Source organism: Hippocampus comes, unplaced genomic scaffold (assembly GCF_001891065.2).
Source record: "Hippocampus comes isolate QL1 unplaced genomic scaffold, H_comes_QL1_v1.1 scaffold5, whole genome shotgun sequence".
Classification (NCBI taxonomy): Eukaryota; Metazoa; Chordata; class Actinopteri; order Syngnathiformes; family Syngnathidae; genus Hippocampus; species Hippocampus comes.
Window position 1 is genome coordinate 193,284 of NW_017805701.1, and position 19,860 is coordinate 213,143.

Here is a 19,860-nt window from a genome sequence, read left to right on the forward strand (position 1 = left end):
CACACAGTGGTGAAATTTCCAGCCGAGCACATAATATGCATACCTTGTCGGCGGCGCGGCACAATACCTCGCCGGGAGCCGGTGAGTAATTTTTCGCTGTGTGAGTTCGACGGCAGAGCAGGGGGAGTTATTCGGCGGGCTGATAAGTGCCAAAATAACAGCAGATAATTAGGCCCTTTAGAGTGCGGGGGTGTCTCTTAACAAAGGCACCTGCGTCCCTCCCTCCCTCACCGCACACCCTGTCGAGGCGTCGCTGTGCAACCCCCCGACTGATTGTCATTTTTAATCTGCCTCTCCCCGCTGCGGCTTTGTCGGTGGCGGCCTTGTTTGTAAGGTGGCGGCGCTACCTGTACGCGGAAGGCTTGAAGGGGGGGTGGGGGGGGGGTACGCCATGTATGTGCAAAGGTATGCAGCGACGGAACATGCCATGAAGATGACAGGAATCTTTTCAGACCAACCGGCGAGAGGTGAAAATACGAAATAACCAGAGACAATTAAACGTAGCGTTGTGTATTTAAAAACTACCACATAGCTTTGCCTTAGGATAGTTCACTTAGCTCAATGCTAAACAATGCAACCCGCCATTGACATGCTAACGGTTGGCATTGATCGTTGCGGCTTGACGGGTATTCCGACACAAATGGTGCAGCAAAACATGTAGATAGATCATTTTCAGTCTCATATATTCTCTGAAAATGACTAATATTGCATCTTACTTAGTCACTTACAGTAGTAGTAGACGAAGAAGCACTAATTTTCTTCGTTTGTGTCTACATGACTGCATTATACTGCCTCCCGGTGGTCGAACCAGGCAGAATAAGGTACCAAATCTGTCTTTGCGTCTCATCTTTTGGTCAACCTGAGTGCTGCCTGGTATGCAGCCTGCCTGTATACAACTACAACTTCAGGACTGACAAGTGCCAAGACTGGGATTTGCAAAACATTGTGTTTTGCAAAAGAAGACCCCGCTAGAGGCGTCTGCATTTTCAGGAGGTCCCGGAACTTCTGAGGCAGGGTCTCTATTTCTGAAGATAGCTGATCTGAAACTTTTAGTTGGATGAGGTTACAAGGAGCAAGACGGTATAAATGGTCACCACTGTGTGATAAGCATCATCCATCCTTCAGACAATATTTTGTCATGAAAAAAAAAAAGGAAATAACATTCTGACATCTTTCGTCACATCAATCACAAAACTAACGCAGAACTTCCGCCTACACACACACAGCAGCCTTCAGCTATGGAATAGAGGCAGCTAGTTTGATGTGGTTTTAGCGTGTTTACAGCCGACAGTCACCGTTCGTTGTCTCAATTAAAGAGATGCTACATAACAAAACAATAAACAGACGATTGTTTGCCGGCAAAATTAAAAGAAAAAAAGATCTGCCTTATTTTGCACCATAATACGAGGATAGGTAGTGAACCACAAAGTTGCGGTGGTCCACTTTAAATCAAGTCTGGCCTTGTGGGGGGTGTTCAAGGGGTGAAACTGCGACAATTTTTTTTTTTTTTGGTACACACCTTGATGTTTAGTTGGTTAAAATTCTCTACAGCTCTTTTCAAACTGCAAAATGATAGAAGACTGAACACCGAGTCAGAAAAGCTGTCAGTTCGAGTCGAATTGGATCCCAGTGCAGCGTTTGTGTCCCAATACTTTTGCATTGGCTGTTGAAACTTGTGTTTGCAAATAACGCGGGTCCAATTTTTTTCGGGGAGCTTGGCATGAACGAAGTAATTTCTTCTAAGCATCTTCCCTCATTCGACAACAAGCTTGCCTCCCTCCCCTTGGCTGACGCGCTCCCCTTTTGTCTTTTTTCAACCCCCCCCCCTCCATCTCTCTCACACTCCAATAAAGAAACAAACGGCGTGCCAAATAAACGCAATTCCTCTCCAGTGCAGCCGTCCACATCCCGGACCGTGCCAGAGCTGGGAAATCATTGGGATTGTTTAGCCCAACTACACCCCCTCAACGCACCTCCCCGCCTCCTTCTGCTCTTCCGCACACACAAAAAAGAAAAGAAGATGCTCGCTCGGTGATCGTCAGAGCCAATTTGCGGGGCCCGCGTGGCACCCTTCCCTTCAGACGCGGGCATTGTGCCTGGCGCTCGCTTGGCAAAGAGGCGAGGAATTATTTTTATCCCCCAAACACGCGGGGCTACGCGCCGATGATTTCCAAAAGGCTCGGCCCTATTGTGCGGACCGTTTCGGGCCAGGTGCCAAAGCTATTATATTGATCTCTCTTTTCTCTGGCGTTTCAATGCAGATTTAGCGCGCCGAGCATATTAGGGGGAATACAATCAAGGCGCAAGAAAGCGGTGGACGAGCGGTGAGCACGTCTGCCGCGCAGTTCTGGGGCCCGGGGTTCTAATCTCCGCCCTGGCCTCTCTGTGCGGGGTTGGCATGTTTTCTTTCTACCTCCCTCCAAAAACGCACCCGCCGGCATCATCTAAGAGTGTAAAGCAGGGGCTCTCAAACCTTTTGGGCCCAGGGACCCCCATATGAGGGTAAAGATTGAGGACCCCCTCAAAATTAAGAGCAGTGGTCCTCAAATTAACTGCATCCCACAGGCCATAGCTTTAAGGTATACAAAATTCAGAAAGTGGATGGACAATCGGACACATTTATGTTTTAAAATATATAATAGCCACAAATTTCACATGATTAAGTATCACGACATCTGAGCTATTATTTTTCTTTCCACTTCTGGCATTATAGCTTTGGCATCTCGCCGGTCTCCTTGGAGTGCGTCGCTGGCACACGTCGCGGGCGACTTTGGTTGGAAAAAAATAAAAAATAAACCACGAGACCTCCGATGTTTGCCGAGTCGCGTGGGGGAATATTCCAATGTTGAAACTGGCAGTGTAAAAAGAGGAAGAAGGGCGGGTGGGTAACGAGAGGGTGGCTAATGAGCGTGTCTATGAGAAAATGATTTGCTTGTTTCCTGAAAGGGGAATCACAGAGAATGGCTAAATGGGAGCTCTCCGAAGACCCGGCGGTGGCGGCGGCAGGCCTTCGTGTTGGGAGGCCGTCGACTGGATGTGCCAATGTCATTAGCGCGGAGAAGCAAGCGCTCGCGGTAACTGCCGGGGGTCATGTCTGCTTGCCGTCAGAGAACGCCGAGGGACGGTCGTTCAAGCACATGCTATCGTGGATTAAAAATTTTATTTGGGACTGTCACAATGTGGACAGACAAGCGTTGGCGCTAATGCTAACGCGTCAAAATTTTCTAGCGTGGGAACGCTGAGGGTCAAGCGCGCAAAATTTCGCGATGGTCAAAGGCAAAACCATTTTAGGTTGCGTGAATGCTGAGAGACTGCCGAGGTACAAATGTTCAAGCGAATGCAACGTTGTAATAAAAATATTTCTTAGAGGGTAAACGCGAAGAGACATTCATTTATGCGAATCATAATAATGTTCATCACAATGTTCCTGGGTACATACTGAGAGTCAAGCTTTTCACATATTGCAATTTTCTTTCTAAAATGATATTTATTCCGTATAAACTGAGAGACAAGCATCGTGTCAAAAGTATACACCGTGGGAATGCCGACACTCAAGCAATTATCTGTTAAAAAATAAATTAATAAATCGCGTTGCGCGCCTGCTAAGAGACGAGCGTTATTGCTGAGGGATTGGTTTTAAGGTTTTCAAGTGTGAATGCTGAGAGTTAATTACTCCCGCCGACGCTCCTGACTAACATTTATGATGGGGAAGGTTGAGAGACACCGTTTACACCCATTCGAACGCGTGCCAACGACGTGCGCTTCCTCACTGTGGGAATGCCGAGAGACGAATAGTCCAACTCACGCTGATGCCATCTTTGGTGCCGGGAGGCTCGTCCGACTGGACGTGCCAATGTCATTAGACCGTCAGAGGCGCTGGAGCCAAACACAAAAACAGGCAAAAACAAAAGGCTTCCTAAATTGGATGAGGAGCCGGGGTTACGCCAGGCGTTTGGCGTCCTTTCGGGGCCAGTGCATCCTCAGCCCGTTTGGCAGGCGGAGTGCGGCGGCGCGCCGACAAAGCCAAAGCATAGCGTATCGCATCCTCAGCCCGTTTGGCAGGCGGCGGCGCGCCGACAAAGCCAAAGCATAGCGTATCAATCAATGCATTGATGACACGTGTCAAACCCCCGGCTGGCAGGACATAAAATGTGAGCTCGGGTTCAACAAGCTCGCGTGTGATCGTCTTTTCAGCGCTAATGTTTGTCATTAGCCTTCACCTTGGAGCCCAATCACAGTCGTACTCCCACCGGTGGACGGCGCTAGCATCACAGGCTTGGAGAGCTGCTAACGTGGCGCTAACCTGGCTGCCCACAACACGATTTTACTCAGGTGGTAATCAAATGAGTATCAAAAAATAGTTACTTGGGTGAATGCCGAGTGTCACGCAGTCAAAATGAAGCAAGTGCCTGTCAAAAGTGGTATTTCGATCGTGTGAAAGCTTCGAGAAAGGCTTTGTTATTGCAAGAATGCTAAAGGATCAACCATGCTAATTTCACCAGTGTATCAAAATTATCATTTGGAATTGTGTGAAAACACAGACACGAATATGACATAAAATGTGTTCAGCGGTCTGGAGACACGGGTGACCAAGTCAAGGTACCACAGTACCGAATTTCTACGCGGTACTTTCATTTCACTGATCATTTACATGAGTGATTGACAGCCTTGCACTGATTTTAATTGGTCCTAAGGGCAAAAAGGTGATGTCAGGCACCCGTGGCCTCTGGTCAGCATTCGGCACCGTCGGAATAAAGATTGACGACACTGAGATAAGAAGGGTCATCGGGGTATCACAGCAATTTGAGAAATGAAATCAAATCACGGCGAGAAGCAATTAGCAAGCGCTCGGCATCCTTGACGAGAGACAAACTTCTTCTTGTTTGGCCTTCGGTTTGTGCCGCGCGGTTTCCAGAGAGTCGTCCTGCGCTAATTGAGGTCAAACCGTTCACACGAAGCCGCACTTGATTTTTACAATGATACCTCTCATAACCATGCATGATTTAAAAAAAAAAAAGCAGCACTAAGCAAACCTTCCAAATGGGCCTTATTGCCATTTAATGCCTTTCAAGTGCCTGCGGTAATTTCAACAGGGACAAGTTTCCTGACAGGTCAAGTGAGGTGAAGGATAGGGTGTCAATACAACAGAGTAACAGTGGGATTTTTTTTTCTTATTCTGAATTTTGTATTCACGCACCAAAGATGAAGACTCTGCTGGCTAAACTTAACACGTAAGGTTATTTGAAAAAGCTGCTCAAACAATGTAAGCCATGAAGGCGTTTTTGCAACAATGTCAAAAAACAGGCAACTGATATACCATCATGCTTTTTTTTTCCCACTGTGCAATATGTTTTTTTTTTGGGTGACTTGTCACCAAAGAATTATCACGTCTATGCTAACGCGGAAATTAAAATTGCACATTTCTCCATTACGGGAGTAATACAGTTGATCTTATCTTGGAGTCTCATTTTCACCAAGTAGTAGATTTCCGTTCAGTTCAAAGTTATCTTCTCGAAAATGTGGATCTCTGCCCATGTGTTCAGACTTAAGGGACACCCCGTAGACAGCCATAGCGAGACGGCAGATTTTTAAGTGGTAGGGAGAAGAAAATGGGCCAGCTGGCAGTAGCTGAAGTCCAACAAAGCAAGGTCTTCTTGCTTCCTCGTGATCCCACAAGGCTCCTCTTGCTGGCGACCCATCAGAACCCGCCCTTCTCTCTCGTCGTTCCAGAGACGGCGGGATGGTTGCTCGGGATGGCAGGAGTCGTATTGTCAGAGGAGCGGCATGTGACTAATCAGGAGTGGGCCCGCCTCGCCGTATCGCGGCGATTCAAAAGGCCACTGAGACCGAGCGGTAATGGAAAAGCATGATGGGGGCCATCAGAGGGAGTCAACAAGTATTGCGCTCGCTATTGCTTTGCTTTGCATCCAATGGCGTGCGCGGTAATATATCAGCGGCGTCCCTGAAAGCCATCATGGGATTCATTACATAATGTAAACAAGTGATTGATCCCCCTCTGCTGTCAATAATCTGCTTTACAAGTCAAGCGTGTGGGATTTGGGGTGGTGGTGAGGGGGGGGGACGCCACGTGTCCCCGTCTCCTGCCTCCATCTTTCTCCCACTCCCTTGTTATCTCTTATTTCTCTCCGCGGTCATACGGCACCTCCGCACGCGCACATAAAATGGAGGGCGGCCAGGTTCCAATTCAGATCTCATTTGCGGCGCCGCCGGCCCCCTGCCCGCGCCGCAGTCGCCGAGAGGACCCGGGGGAGCCCTATCGCGGCTCTATATGCAAATGCGCCTGCACCTGGGCAACAGCGTGACCATGCTGTGACGCCGAGCTTATTTATGCAAATCTGGCAGAGCGCCACACGAAGCCCCGCGCGCGGATGGCGATGAATCTCCACACGGCGGGCGGAAAACGTGCAAAACATGCACGATGTCCTCCGAGGGGGGGCAGGACACGAGTATATGGACACGGAAAATGAGGGACGCTCGCCGGACACACGTTTGGGACAACTCGACTTCAGAATGTCGCACAGCTCAGAGGTTTTTAATAGTTCTACCTGGTTGCGCTTTATTTGAAAATGCACGTTACCAAGTTGAATTGATGGCAAATTGACTTTGTCTGTACTTTTCCATCCTTCATTTCTCCCTTGTAGAATGAAAACTGCAATCATGAGGAAGATTGCAACTTTTTCAAGATGGCCAAATTTAACCCCAATATTTTTCTTGAAAACCAAAATTTCGCAAAGATTTCTAGGAACAAAAATTTACTTGTTTTTTCCATGACATTTTTTGTAGGAAAATAAAATAAAATGGTACTTTTTGTAAATATTTTACATCTAGTAATTTTAAGAGTTAAAAAAAACTGACAAATAATTTGGGGACTGTTTGTATAATTTTTTTTTTACTTAGAAAAATGACAATTAACAGTTTTCTCTCCGAAAAGTAGAACTTTAACCTCATAATATTACAACTTTTTTGGTTGAACCGAGATGACTATTCTCTCAAGAATATGACTTTTTACATAAATATAATTTAAGATTCAGACCTCATAATGTGATTTTTTTTTTTTTTTTTTACTCGTGGCAGTGTCACATTTTTCTCGACATAACTGACTGAGATAAAAGAAAAAAAACAACATTCACATATTATCAAAAGTGCTGGTCTTAAAAAAAAATGTCTTGGAAGATTTCTTATCAGCATGGCTCGAATCAAAAATAATAAGAATACAACTATGAGTATGATGAAGTATGACCAGTGAAAAGAAAACTAAAATAATAATAGTATAATTCGATGATGAATTGAAGTAGCCACTAAGTTCCGATGAAAGAGCAAGTCGACTGATCACAAATTTGAGTCTTAGGAAAAGAAACGCAGCATCAACAACAGGAACACACAAGTAGCGCAGATGACTGTCTGTTTACCCGCGTGTCGTCAACAACAAAACTGAGCGCGTCAAGATGGCGGAAGCAGCGAGAACAAAACCAATCTTTGTGTGTCAGGCGTTGCCGACGTCCCGCCTGGGCCATCACGCGGGAAAACACTCCCTCGGCAAGCGAGGCGGCCGCATTAATGTGCAAATGTATGCAAGAAATGCCAAAATGACTATTGAGCCAAAAAGCGCCACTCAAATTGTTGGGATTATGAATAATTACAGGAGTTTTTTTTCATTGTTTTTGGGGGGGGGGGGGTCCTTGAAACTCCTCAATTTTGGTCTTAATTGAGCCCAATCCGAGAGCTCCAAAAGACAATCGACATGGTTCTTCAAGAATAGGGATGTCCAAAACCCATTCTAGCTTTGCAATGTTTTTTTTTTTTTTTTTTAAATCACATTTCACGTTGAAAATTTGCAACTAATTTCTGACGTCAACTGTCAGTATGGCTCTAATATTCCCGTATATTCCAAGCTAACCAATTCCCATACATTAAAATCACCTATAACGAGAGGCTTTTTAGGAATATGTGACAGTACTTGCTGTCATCTATTAATCAGATCGAGTCAAAAATGTTCACGTCTTTCTGGGGACAAAGGGCAAGAAACCCGAAGAATTAGAGTGACTGATCATTCCTGGGGCAAGCACATTTAAATCTTGACTTCAGCATCTCATTGAGTTCTTATAGGATCACGCGCACTCGTCCGAATTTCATCAAGGCGCAACTCCGATCCACTATCAGCGCTGACTGATGAACGCAACATTCTGATGATTACAACCTGGAGATGAGGATCATATGTCTCACATACATACCAGCATCTGTTCCTTGAAATCTACGAGGGCGAGTGGGAGGATAAAAAACACATTCTCATCGTCGTGAATATTCTAAAACAGCTCCAAATCTTGACACAGCAGGTCCAGGTGCACAATTACAATTTAATGTCTCTTGCCAATTTTTTGAGTGTCCATTTCAAGTGACACACATGGAGTGGCAGTGGTTGGGTATCAAATCAAGACCACACCGTTTTCATGAAAGAGCTCGGAAGTGAACAATAATACATCCAAAATATAAATATTAATTAATTAGCCTATCCAAGTTGACTTTGGGCGAGAGGCGTGGTACAGAATGTGGGCTGGTTACCAACCAAATTAGATATATTCGGAATTCGTAGGCTGCGTCCTCGTGTCGCCTCCATGGACCCTATACACCATGGCAAATTTGGAAAGGTCCAGCGACTCTTACTTGACCGTCTTCTCTAGCGCCGCTAAGATATCGGCAAACACCACACGTACGACACAAAAGATGCAAACTCATCACCGGAAGACCGGAGCCCAGATTGGAAGCCAGAACCTCAAAACTGTCAGACAGGGATGCAAACTACGACGCAAAACTGGGATGCCGTCGCTTGAACCATGCAGTGGAAAGCCAGACTTAGAAAGCCCGCAGTTCGGAACTACTTGGGGTTCCAAGTATGTGGAAACAAGGCGGCAACATCTAGATAGGAATCGACCTTTTGATTAGCTTATCATTTCCTCAGATGGGGGACTTTCTAGCTAACGGATCACGGGATAAATACCTGACAAGAGTGACCCAAAGAAAGCCACGTCTCCGCGGTTATAATCCATGTTTTTTTGTTTTTTTTCATCAACTGGGGCATCACCTTAACTTGCATATTACCAATCACACTTGCGTTCATTTGCGCGTGCGCTTATCAATACAAGGCAGCTCCGCTCGAGGGCTGACTGGCAGCTTTGATGCTCGGATCACCGGGTTTCCTGCCGAACGCCTTCTGGTTCAAAACCCCATTCGACAAAAGGACTCTCGCCGTCCCCACAGGGCGTGATTGAACGCGGTAACGCGCCGTGACGTGGCGCGCAGGTAAGTTGCCTTTAAAGAATGTATATGAGTCCATCGTGAAAGGCACATGAAAGCAGCCTTTGGAGATGAGGACCAAGAAAGGGAAATGTCAGGGATGGTATTAAAGAAAGCACGCAAAAAGGAAAGAGGGAGGCGGCGGCGGAGGAGGAGTGGGGGTTGTTGCTGTTGTTATTGTGTTTGATGTAGCGCTTGACAAGGCAGAGAGTTTAGACGTCCTCATGTCATACAATATGCACACCAGGAGAGGTTTCATTTAAATGCGCGCTCACTCGGAGCACGCGGCGGAGTGCTGGTCTGCCGGGGATTCATCATGGCCTCGCCGATAAAGACTCTCAGCAGATGCCGATCGCTCGCTCGAGGTGAGATTGGTTTCCGAATGGACACTTGTTATGTCGGAACACGCGACCCTGGCGGGTATTACTGGCGCACTTGTGGACAAGCTGGGCCGCCTGTCCGAGGATTGCATCGCTGCTTTTGCTGCAAAGCGTTCAAGTGGCCAATTTGGCGGATCGCTAAGTATCTGCTTAAACATGGGGTGGGGGGGCATAACCACAATTGAGTAGAAATAAAACGTTGAAGCTGATAGAGGTCTGATTGGAAGCGGAAACAAAACAGCAAAAACTGAAAGGAAAGGACAAAACATGAAATTTTACACTAGGATTAGACTCCTTTGGTCTTCTGAAATATTGATACATGTTGCCCGCATGGGAGCTTGATAACATACAGTGGTACCTCGACTTACGAAAGTCTCTTCATACGAAATTTTCAAGTCACTCAACAGGAAAATATTGTCTCTAGTTACGAAAGAAATTTCAAGATACAAAAGGTAAAAATACAGTACGGGCTCCTTATCGTAACTCCGACTTTCCTGAACGCAACATTCTTACAGCCGCTCTGCCATTGGCTATTCCCGAGCATCATCCTGGCATCCCATTGGCTATGAGGATCCTCTACTGCAAGTGTCTGTGCGTGTAGATAGATAAATAGATAGATATGTGTCGATGTAGCGTCCTCGTCATTCGCCCAGGAGGTGTTCCGATAGTTGTACGCAAATGTAAATCACCCAGAAAAAAATGTCGGGCGATCACTCACTATGCCTTGGACATTTTCAAAGGATTATTAACAGCCGACAAAAGCAAACGTCCTTGGATCAGAGAGAGAACATGAACTAAAGAAGGCAAAAAACGATGAGGACGCAGTTAAAAGTTAAATGATCATTTTTATTCTTTGTTTTTTACATTATGCACAACTCTCATTTATTGTGCAATAATCTAATTTGTAACATGTATTTGTTCCATATGTTGATGCATTTTTATGCTTTAGAAAACATTTATGTCTCAATTTTGGGGAGCTTGGAACGGATTAGGGCATTTACATGGAAAACGTGTCTCGACTTACAAAATTTTCTAGTTAAAAAATTTCTTCCGGTACCAATTAATTTCGTAAGTAGAGGTACCACTGTATTTGTATCAATGGTGAGATGTTTGAACAGGTGTACATAAGCAAATGGTGTACAGGAGTGCCACCGACAGCATAAATGAACAACATCAATTAGCTTTTGAGGAGCAATTAGCACAGATGCGCAAACAAGGATTGGCCTTAGGGGTTGGCGTGATTCTTTTAATTTGTCTATTGAAGCTTTACCTGCATGTTTACCTTTCTAAAACATAAGACGACACTTCTCAGGACTACTCCAAAATGATTTTATGATTTGATTTTTGGTTAACAGAAGAAGTATCTTGAAATGAGCCCTCATTTTCAAGAGAATTTCACCTTGGTGAAAACAGCTAACGGCTGCGGTTACGACATTAGACCAATGCAAGTTTTTTCCTCCTCCATGTAAACGTGCTAGTGGTGACGCGGTATGCTGCAGGTGAGGTTGAGCATAAGCTGAATCAGCAAACGGTTCCCAAGCAATTAGTGTGGCGACTCACCATGGCGTCCTTGGACAAAACCGCATCCTGCCTCCGTACATTTGCACAATAAATGCCACAAACATACTAAAAGAAGCTCAAATTTCCGCTTCCATTTCCCAACAGGTTACCCATCGCTTTGCTTTTGTCTCGCAGGTGAGAAAAGTTTTTGGGGAGTTCAGCAGCGGGGGTGGCGGGGCGGCATGGCGTGGTGCCGGTGGTGGCGAAGGGGGCAGCAATTAGCGCTGAGCTAATGAACTGCCGCTCATTATCGGCGAATCAACAGGGCCCGCGCTAATTACGGCTAGCGGGATGGACCGGTCTGTGCCGCCATGGGCCCTGGGGTCCCTCTAGAACTACGACACGGTGGATTCAACTGCCACGAGCTACAGGTGCCTGCTGATGCTGAAAATACAACATGATGGCGGAATTGACATCACGCAGACAACGATACGAAACCGGAAATGAACCCATCAATGTACCGCAAAGCACGAATAAGCATTTCAAACACTTTAAAAACATCCTCAAACATTCATTAATCTTTAACAATACAGTAAACACCTTACAGCTAACCACGCACAAACCAAACAGGCCGTAATAGGACCCAAACTTGATGAATTACTGCAGCAGTGCAGTCCAGCATAAAACAACAAACACTGGACTAGACAGCGAAGCGCGGGAGTTATGCTAAGGCGTCGTCGACACTCCGAGTCTATGATTGTGGCTTAGGAGACCTTAAACCGAAGGTTCGGGCGACTTTCACTCAAACCCACACCATCTTAAATCTTAACCTTAACCTATGACGCACAAGTCTTACACCTAAGTGTAATTACCCTAAAGCTCAACCTAAACTCAAGGTAACAACTGTCCGTGCATCCATTTTCCGATCCGCTTATCCTTACAAGGGTCGCGGGGAGTGCTGGAGCCTATCCCAGCCGTCTTTGGACAGTAGGCGGGGGAAACCTTGAACCGGTTGCCAGCCAATCGCAGGGCACATAGAGACCAACAACCTCATTCACGGTCACACTCACACCTTGGGACAATTTAGAGTGTTCAATCAGTCTGCCATGCATGTTTTTGGAATGTGGGAAGAAACCGGAGTACCCTGAGAAAAGCCACGCAGGCCCGGGGAGAACATGCAAACTCCACAGGGAGGCCGGAGCCGGAATCGAACCCTGCACCTCTGCACTGTGAGGTCGACACGCTAACCACTGGATCACCGGGTCGTCAAGGTAACAACTGTTACCTTATTAATTACCAAACGCAAATATGATCGTGAACATTCTACGTCGGGCCCGGCGTTGACCAAAGACCCTGTGCTCAGTAAACAAACACACAAAAAAAACAGCTGAATCAGAAGAGTCAACCATTTTCATCGACTGCTACGTTCAAAGTCGCGTCCCTCCATCACCCAAGTTCCCTTCAAACGGAAACTAGTACGCCGTCTCCAACATGGCAAACAAACGTGTTTTCCCAGCAAACACGGCCTGATATCGGGCATCAAACGCCCGCTGTGAGCCCACTGCGGCCTCCTATCTATCCGGCAAAAAAGTTCTAAGTGCATTAATGAGGAGACTAAAGGCGATTTAAGCGAACCACCAAGGAGAGCAAATAGAAAAAGAAAAAAAAAAAAAAAGATTCTCGCCGTCGAGTCGAAAGAAGAAGCGACCTGGGCATATAAAGTAGCCCCCCCCACCCCCCTTTTGCGTTTCCTCCCATAACTTAAGCAGAGATCAGTGGCTAACACTCTTAATCCCAAGGGGGTGCTTTCTGAGCTGTAATTTAAAAATAGCGTTTTAATAACACACCAGTGCTACAGTACATTAATCTCGGAATTAATTATCTCGCCCACCCCCAGCCTATTTGCTTGAAAGCGACTCGTTGCCCGCATTTTCTTGTGTTTTAGCTCTATTTATTCCACGAGCCAGCGGATAAAGAGATATTTCGCCGAGCCGCTGCCGCGCGTCGCACTAATTACGCCGCTGTACATTAGCGCGCCGGCGTATTAAATATTTAAACCGGACGAGGAAGCGGCCCAGGCGGGCCGGTGAGGTGTGAATTTCTTAAACGCCGCCCAATCTAGCGCAAGCCATGCAACGTAAACAGGAATCGATTCGATTAAATGAGGGTAAACGCGAGCGTAATCCAAAGATATTGTCGCAAAAGGCTCCATTTTGACACTGCGACGCCTCCTTCCACCCCCCCCCCACCCATAATCAAACGTCACTCGCAGCCATAGGAAATCAATTCCACGGAGAAATTAAAGAGGACGACGTGACAGCGCAAGAGGCCTAAAGGCAGTGCAAATATTCAAAAACAATATTAAAGTGCAATAAATAAAATATGAAGCTTCTTTGGCAATATAACACCGGGGGGCGTCAGGGGAAGTGGGCACTAAATGCGGCTTAATGAAAGACGCTGGCGTTTAAAGGCGCAGTAATCACCGTGCCAAAGGTGGCGCCGTTCAGCCCCTCCGGCGCGAGCTCTACCCTGACAAGCACCAGTGAGTATTCGGGCCACACGCTGAAGGAAGGAAGAAAAAAAAAATATATGCCGGAATAAAGATAGATTTCTTTTGAGGGGAAAAGAAAAGTCAATCAGACAAGAAGAAACAAAAGACGTCATAAATGACTTTGATGTTGTGCCGCTCCTTATAGTATTCTCAAAATAGTCCACCTTTTGTTTAAAGAAAAAAAATCCAAAGAAATTATTTCTGCAAGATTATTCCCTTCCGAAACGGCGACTTTATTCGTGTAACATTACAACTTCAACTTGGCAACATTAGGGAAAAAAAAAAAAACACCTTAGTCTATAAAATGATGACTTCATTCTCGTAGGACTGTGCCCCTTTTCCAAATACAAATTTATTCTTAAAAAAAAAAAACACTTGAAGAATGTGCATGATCTTTCCGCAAATTTAAGATTTACTGAGTGCATACGATTTTTTTCCTGAATAAATACAACTTTATTCTTGAAAATTAAGACCAGTCATATGATTACTCTCATGAGATTACGCTTCTCAAAAATGTATTTAAACCAAAAAAATGTATAAATAAAATTCTATTCCTACTTTTTTCCTCACAAAAATACAACTTTACTCCCCAAATGAACAAAACACTTCTTGTTTGATTCAACCTTTTTGTCCTCATAAAACTATTGTCGAGTAGGACTTAATAATTTTTTCCCCCGAGCGTGGCTCTGATACTCTTTCATAGACAAGCGATCAAGTCTAACGTTGACATTTCTGATTTGTATATGAGGAAGCATGTTCATTTCAAAAAAAAAAAAAAACATCATTCTTGTCCCCTCCCGCCTCCCCTGATGATTGACTGACTGACTGACCTCTATTGTCACGTCGACAGCGATGTCCCCCCCCGCGCACGCATCACTTTGTACGTCCTCGGCTGAACGGCGCCGAGGTGCGCGAGGCGGGTGCCCCCCCGGGTCTGTGTACGGCAGATAACCTTTAAGGAGTTGCGGTTCACGCCTCCTGGCCCTCGGCACCTCGACGGCTATCGCGCCGCGGCATCGCCACGTGCTAAAAATGAACAGAGTGGAGGCTCGCCGCGCATGATTGATGTCGACTGCGGGCGCGTCCGCTATCGTGCGGTGTAATGCGGGAGATAGCGTGGAGTGTAAGATTGCGTTTGGGGAGGAAATAGGAAAAAGTGCGCGGCGATAGCGTCCTCTTCTTTCACGTCCGAAAAAAAAAAAAAAAAAATCAAAGCCGATCTGCGTGGGTTATACGCAAAACGGTCTTCGACACGCGTCCGGAGACATCGTCCGCGTTTCGATTACGCAGCTTGGAAGTGAACCAGGAGGAAAATTTGGTCTCTGTCCGATGAAATCCGAGTTCAGTGCAATTTACGTTTTCTCTCGGAGGAGGCCGTACGTAAACAAAATGAACGCAACCACGTCGGACTAGAAAGGAAGTCGGCTGCGTTTGATGGATATTTCCGGCCGCCATGTCATTTACCCAGACAGCGTTGACATGTAGCAGAATATGGACGCGCTCGCGTTATGCTAACGTGTCAAAACCGCGGGCACGCTCGCGCTACGACTAGCTACAAATAGTTTTAAACGTTCTAATTAGGCTTGATTGAGTTATGAAAGGCGAGCAGCCAAGCAGGACAAAAAAGACGATTGAAAAAAAAAAGATGACACCTTTGTTGTTTTTTTTGGGGCGACACGGCGCGACACGGCGTCGTCCTATTGGTTTTGTTTACAGCGAGGCAGGTGGTCTTCAATTCAAGTCATCTCGTCAATCTTTTTTTTTTTGGGTGCGCGCATGCAGGACTGACTATTTTTTTTTTCCAAACAGCAAAAATAAGTTGCTAATTTTGCCAGTGCTCTTTCTAGACACTGCAGGTTTAATTGCTAATTGTTAACTGGGAATGAATGCATTTGCATATTAATTAGTTCGCCCATTTGCATTTTTAATTTGCCGCCTTCAAAGGGGGGTGAGATAAAAGGTCGCACAATTCTGAATAATTTAAATAATTTATGCTCCATTGGTGAAAAGGAGGCGAACAGAGAAAGTGTTCCGCGGATATTAACCCCTGAGAGCTTTTACCGAATAAAGCACTCCAAAAATTGTTTTAACAAATCTAATTAAACGGAAAAAGGTCTGAACACACAACCACCCGGAGCACCAGCAGCTCGAGTGTGTCCTCGGGACCAAAACAACGCTGGGGAGTGAGCGGCGGCGGCGACGGCGGCGAGGACAACACTTCCTGTCCTCCGTGCGGATGTGAAGGCCCGCGCGACTCCTTTCATCAGTCAGATTGATCAAATATCCCTACAGGAATGCTGATGGAGTTGCCGCTCGCTAATCGGAATTCTCTCTGAAGTGAAGCTGCTCTCCACTGAGCGTCACCCTCCATAAGCAATCAAAGACCGCCGTGCATCCTTGAAAGTGAACCAGGACAACTTGAAGCGATGAGGGGGCCTAATGAATCGCAAGCCGTCCAAACGCAGTCCAAGCACCAAAGCCCGTTGAAAAAAAAAAAAAAAAAGGCCAACTTTTACAGTTTTGCATCATTTTTACACAGTTCTGTCGCTGCTGCTGCTATTTTTCTCTCTCTGGTGCCCACGAAGCTGAAGCCGGTTCGAATCGGAGCATATCCACCTTCTAAAATTTAATCTTTTTAGTCACCAACGAACGCTTCCTGAGAATCGACGCCAAGCCAAATCAAGCGGGCTTCTTTCCGGAGGGAGTTAATTGAGGCCGATAGACGGCGAGTGCGCGGCACCTGTTCTTGGATGCCACTAAAAGTCACACTTTACACTTTTTTCCCCCTGAGCCAGTGACTTGAATGTTCCGTTTTTTTTTCTCTTAAAGTGGTAATGTCCAGAAATAAGCCCAAGCGAAGTTTAGCATGGGTAGGTTTTTTTTTCCCTCCAATTTTTAATCTGCATGAACCTAGCGCGGACTTTTTCCAAGCAGGTAAGTACCGCGCTGTGGAAATTAGGTTCCTGAGAACTTTGTGCTCTGTTCTCTGGTGCCCTGGGACCATCAAACAAGCAAAATAAATCCATACAGAAACATCTTCTATGATGGGACTGATCCCAAACCAACTTTCGGCATTTGCCAGCTACTCTTTTCCTCTGAATCAAGTTCCTGAGCACTTTGCGCAACTCTCGCAGAACATAAGCACCTTCTATGATGGACTTGGTCTTCCTGTGAGTCAACGCCACACCAAAGTCGACTTTTGAAGGCCACATGAGAGTCCACTGGAAAAAGTGCCAACTTCGACATTTTTTGGCGTGCCAGTCGTTAAAATCCCCCCCGCCCCTTCCCTCTTCTTGATCGAGGTCCTGAGCTCTTTGTGAGTCTGTCTTGTCTCCGGTGTCCTGGTGATCTTAATTACAGGCCCTGGAACTGCAGCGGAGAGGCCCATTAGAATCAGAAGACATCCAGCTTCCATTATGGGCTTGGCATTTGGTCTTTGTGCCCGTACTCTTAAATTACACGTTGCCAATCGTGGTAGGCACGGGCGAGACGAGGATGGCTAAGCGATAAGTTGAAGGAGGGGTGGGCGGCATGGGGTTTTTTTGGGCCGCACTTGCCAACTGTACCCCCCTCCCCCTCCCTCCCGTGCCCGTCTTTATCGCCAGATAACTTATGCAAAACAGCAGATGAAACCCATTCCCCATTCACGTCGCGCTGATTGTCAGAGTACGCTCGCATTCCTTTGAGAGCATGATTGACCGGCTGAAAGGCGACAAATTAGGGGGCCTGCGCTGTCTTTTCTTCGCGTCGGTCGCCGGGTTTATTTGCGGCAGATTCACCCGGGCCCAAAATGAAGTGAACTCAGGCACCCGCTGAATGGGAGAGCTATGATTGAATAATTGATTTCCTTTGTGCGGCCTGTGTTTAAGAGGGATAACTCGAGATCCTTTAGAGTGTAATGATTATAATTACCGCCATGACTGGTCATGTCAAATATGACACAGGAAAGGACTGTTATTAACCTTTATTCTCCACCAGGAGAAAAAAAAAAAAAATCCTCATGTCGCTTTGCCTTCTGCGTAGGGTTTCTTCCAGGCAGGCGTAGGTTGGAACGCTTGGACGAGCTACTGGTGTCTGCCTGCCAAAGGTTGACGGCTAATTGAGTGTGCAGTCAGGAGTTAGTGCAGTGTCGGCGACTTGCTTTTGGGATGAGCGGCGAATCTACAACCCACTCGGCTGGAGATGGAAGCATGATCCTCTGTTACCTGAGGTCCTTCGGTTATGGGGCGGCGGTTTTTCAGTTTAAGTCAACAGATCAGAGACAATTTTAGTCCGGTCTGGAAAGACGATGTCACTGGCATCAGGCCGAATCCTCCTTTGTCTACAGTTCATCATTCGTGGCCTTGCAATGCACTTGCAATGTTCTCTCACGATGAACAGGGGTTCATTGTACATTTAAGAAATCCCATCCAGCCCAGCAGGACATGTGACTTTTTTTTTTCTCTCTCTCGCTTTTTTTTTTTTATGGTTTTTAAACAAGACCGCCGATTAGTCTGTCATGCACTCGGCCACGTGGAAGTGAAGGCGCTCATCGTCTGGAGTTGCCTAATGACTTCCTAATTCCTCATCGAGGCATGAATGTCCTCCACAGCAGGGGGACCGGGCACGGTGGCAGGGTGCCATCCAAGAACAGGTGCCGCGCACCCGCCGTCTACAGGCCTCAATTAACTCCCACCGGAAAGAAGCCCGCTCACCTACTTGCGGCTAACGCTAATCATGCTGATTCTGACAGCTGGCGGCGAAGTTAGCTGGAAGACTTACCTTTTTGGGGTCTTATTAGTTTATTTAGTAGGAAATAAATGCTTCTAAAACGTATACAATGTGTGACAACTAAATGTCTGCCAACATTCAAACACCATGTTCCATTTGATATATTTTCACAATTGCAATAAGCATTAATACTGGCCATTTGGCCACTTCAATTATTGTATTTTAAACATTTGTCTTTTCCAACTTCAGCTCTTGAAATACAGTACATACATAGTATACAGTTGACATCAAAACTTACCTTTTGGTTGTATCGTGAGCAGCTTTGGCCATTTGAAACCCACAAACATGTTTGAATTCCTTGTTGTACACAGAACTGAATCATGTCTTTCTTTCTGGATTCTAAACTTGATTTTTTTTTTCCAACTACCAGTATTTTCATCATTATTCAATTTTTGACCAAGGGAGCAATTTTAAGAATTTCTAATTTTCGAAAGAGGCGTTTCATCAATTACTGCACTCCACGAAGGAAAAATACCTTCCAATATACACGAAATAAAATGTATGCACGGCAATAAAACACAGCAACAACAAAACCCAGATAACTTCACCACAAAGCGTGTCAAAAAGTAATTAGACACCAACATTGGAACATTATGTACCCAGAAAACAATGTCATATACTTATATCCCCTTCAACTCAGCAAAAATCAATGACAATAACATGAGCCCTACATTGAAATGAATCCATGATGCTAATGCTAAAAAATCCACGTGAACAAAGCTAAATGCTAATTAGCATTGACTTGTACTGTATGAAACAAGCTAGCATAGCTGCTTACCTGGTGCGAGTCGCTGCAAATGTCTTGAAAACGTCCTCCAGGGGTCACATAGCAGGCCTTTAAAAGTGAAAACCATCCTACAAACACAAATGGCAGTAAATTTTGGTATGCACATGGACTAAAATGACTTTTAATCCGACATTTCGTGGCATTGTCTGCATTGCTTACCTCGACGCATTTCTTCTTTGCGTCAAACGTCACCCGAGCAGGTGTACTGCGGTGTTAATATGGACAGACGCCCCCGTGTGGAGAAACTCAAGAAGTAGCTTTCGCATTTATTTTGGCGGCCCAAAAAGAAGTAATGTAAAAATGTAACGTCCTTTTTTACTCCTCAGTGTACGTTATTATTTATTCATTTATTATCTTTGTAAATGTATGTTGGTTGAAATTTAAAGGTAAAAGTTTATCCAGTCATCTAATTTGAAAAAAACGTTCTCCATTCTTTATATTGAAAATATCTTTAGAAATTAAATGCTTGATTTTTTTTTCTACATTTTGCCTTCATTTTTTATTTCAGTGCTGTCCCAATAGTTTTACATCCAGCAGCATCAGCCATCCATCATCCCCCT

At 45.6% G+C, this 19,860-nt stretch overlaps 1 long non-coding RNA gene across 1 annotated transcript in view; it reads right to left on the reverse strand.

Annotated features, from left to right (window-relative positions):
- LOC109523470 (uncharacterized) overlaps positions 1-19,533 on the reverse strand; it is an 84,337-nt gene extending 64,804 nt beyond the window's left edge. Inside the window, exons 1-2 of the long non-coding RNA XR_002169769.1 lie at positions 19,460-19,533; positions 19,292-19,368 (exon numbers count right to left, since the gene is read on the reverse strand). This is a non-coding gene — a long non-coding RNA (uncharacterized LOC109523470). The remainder of the gene's footprint in view (positions 1-19,291; positions 19,369-19,459) is intronic.
- Positions 19,534-19,860: the final 327 nt, after the last annotated feature.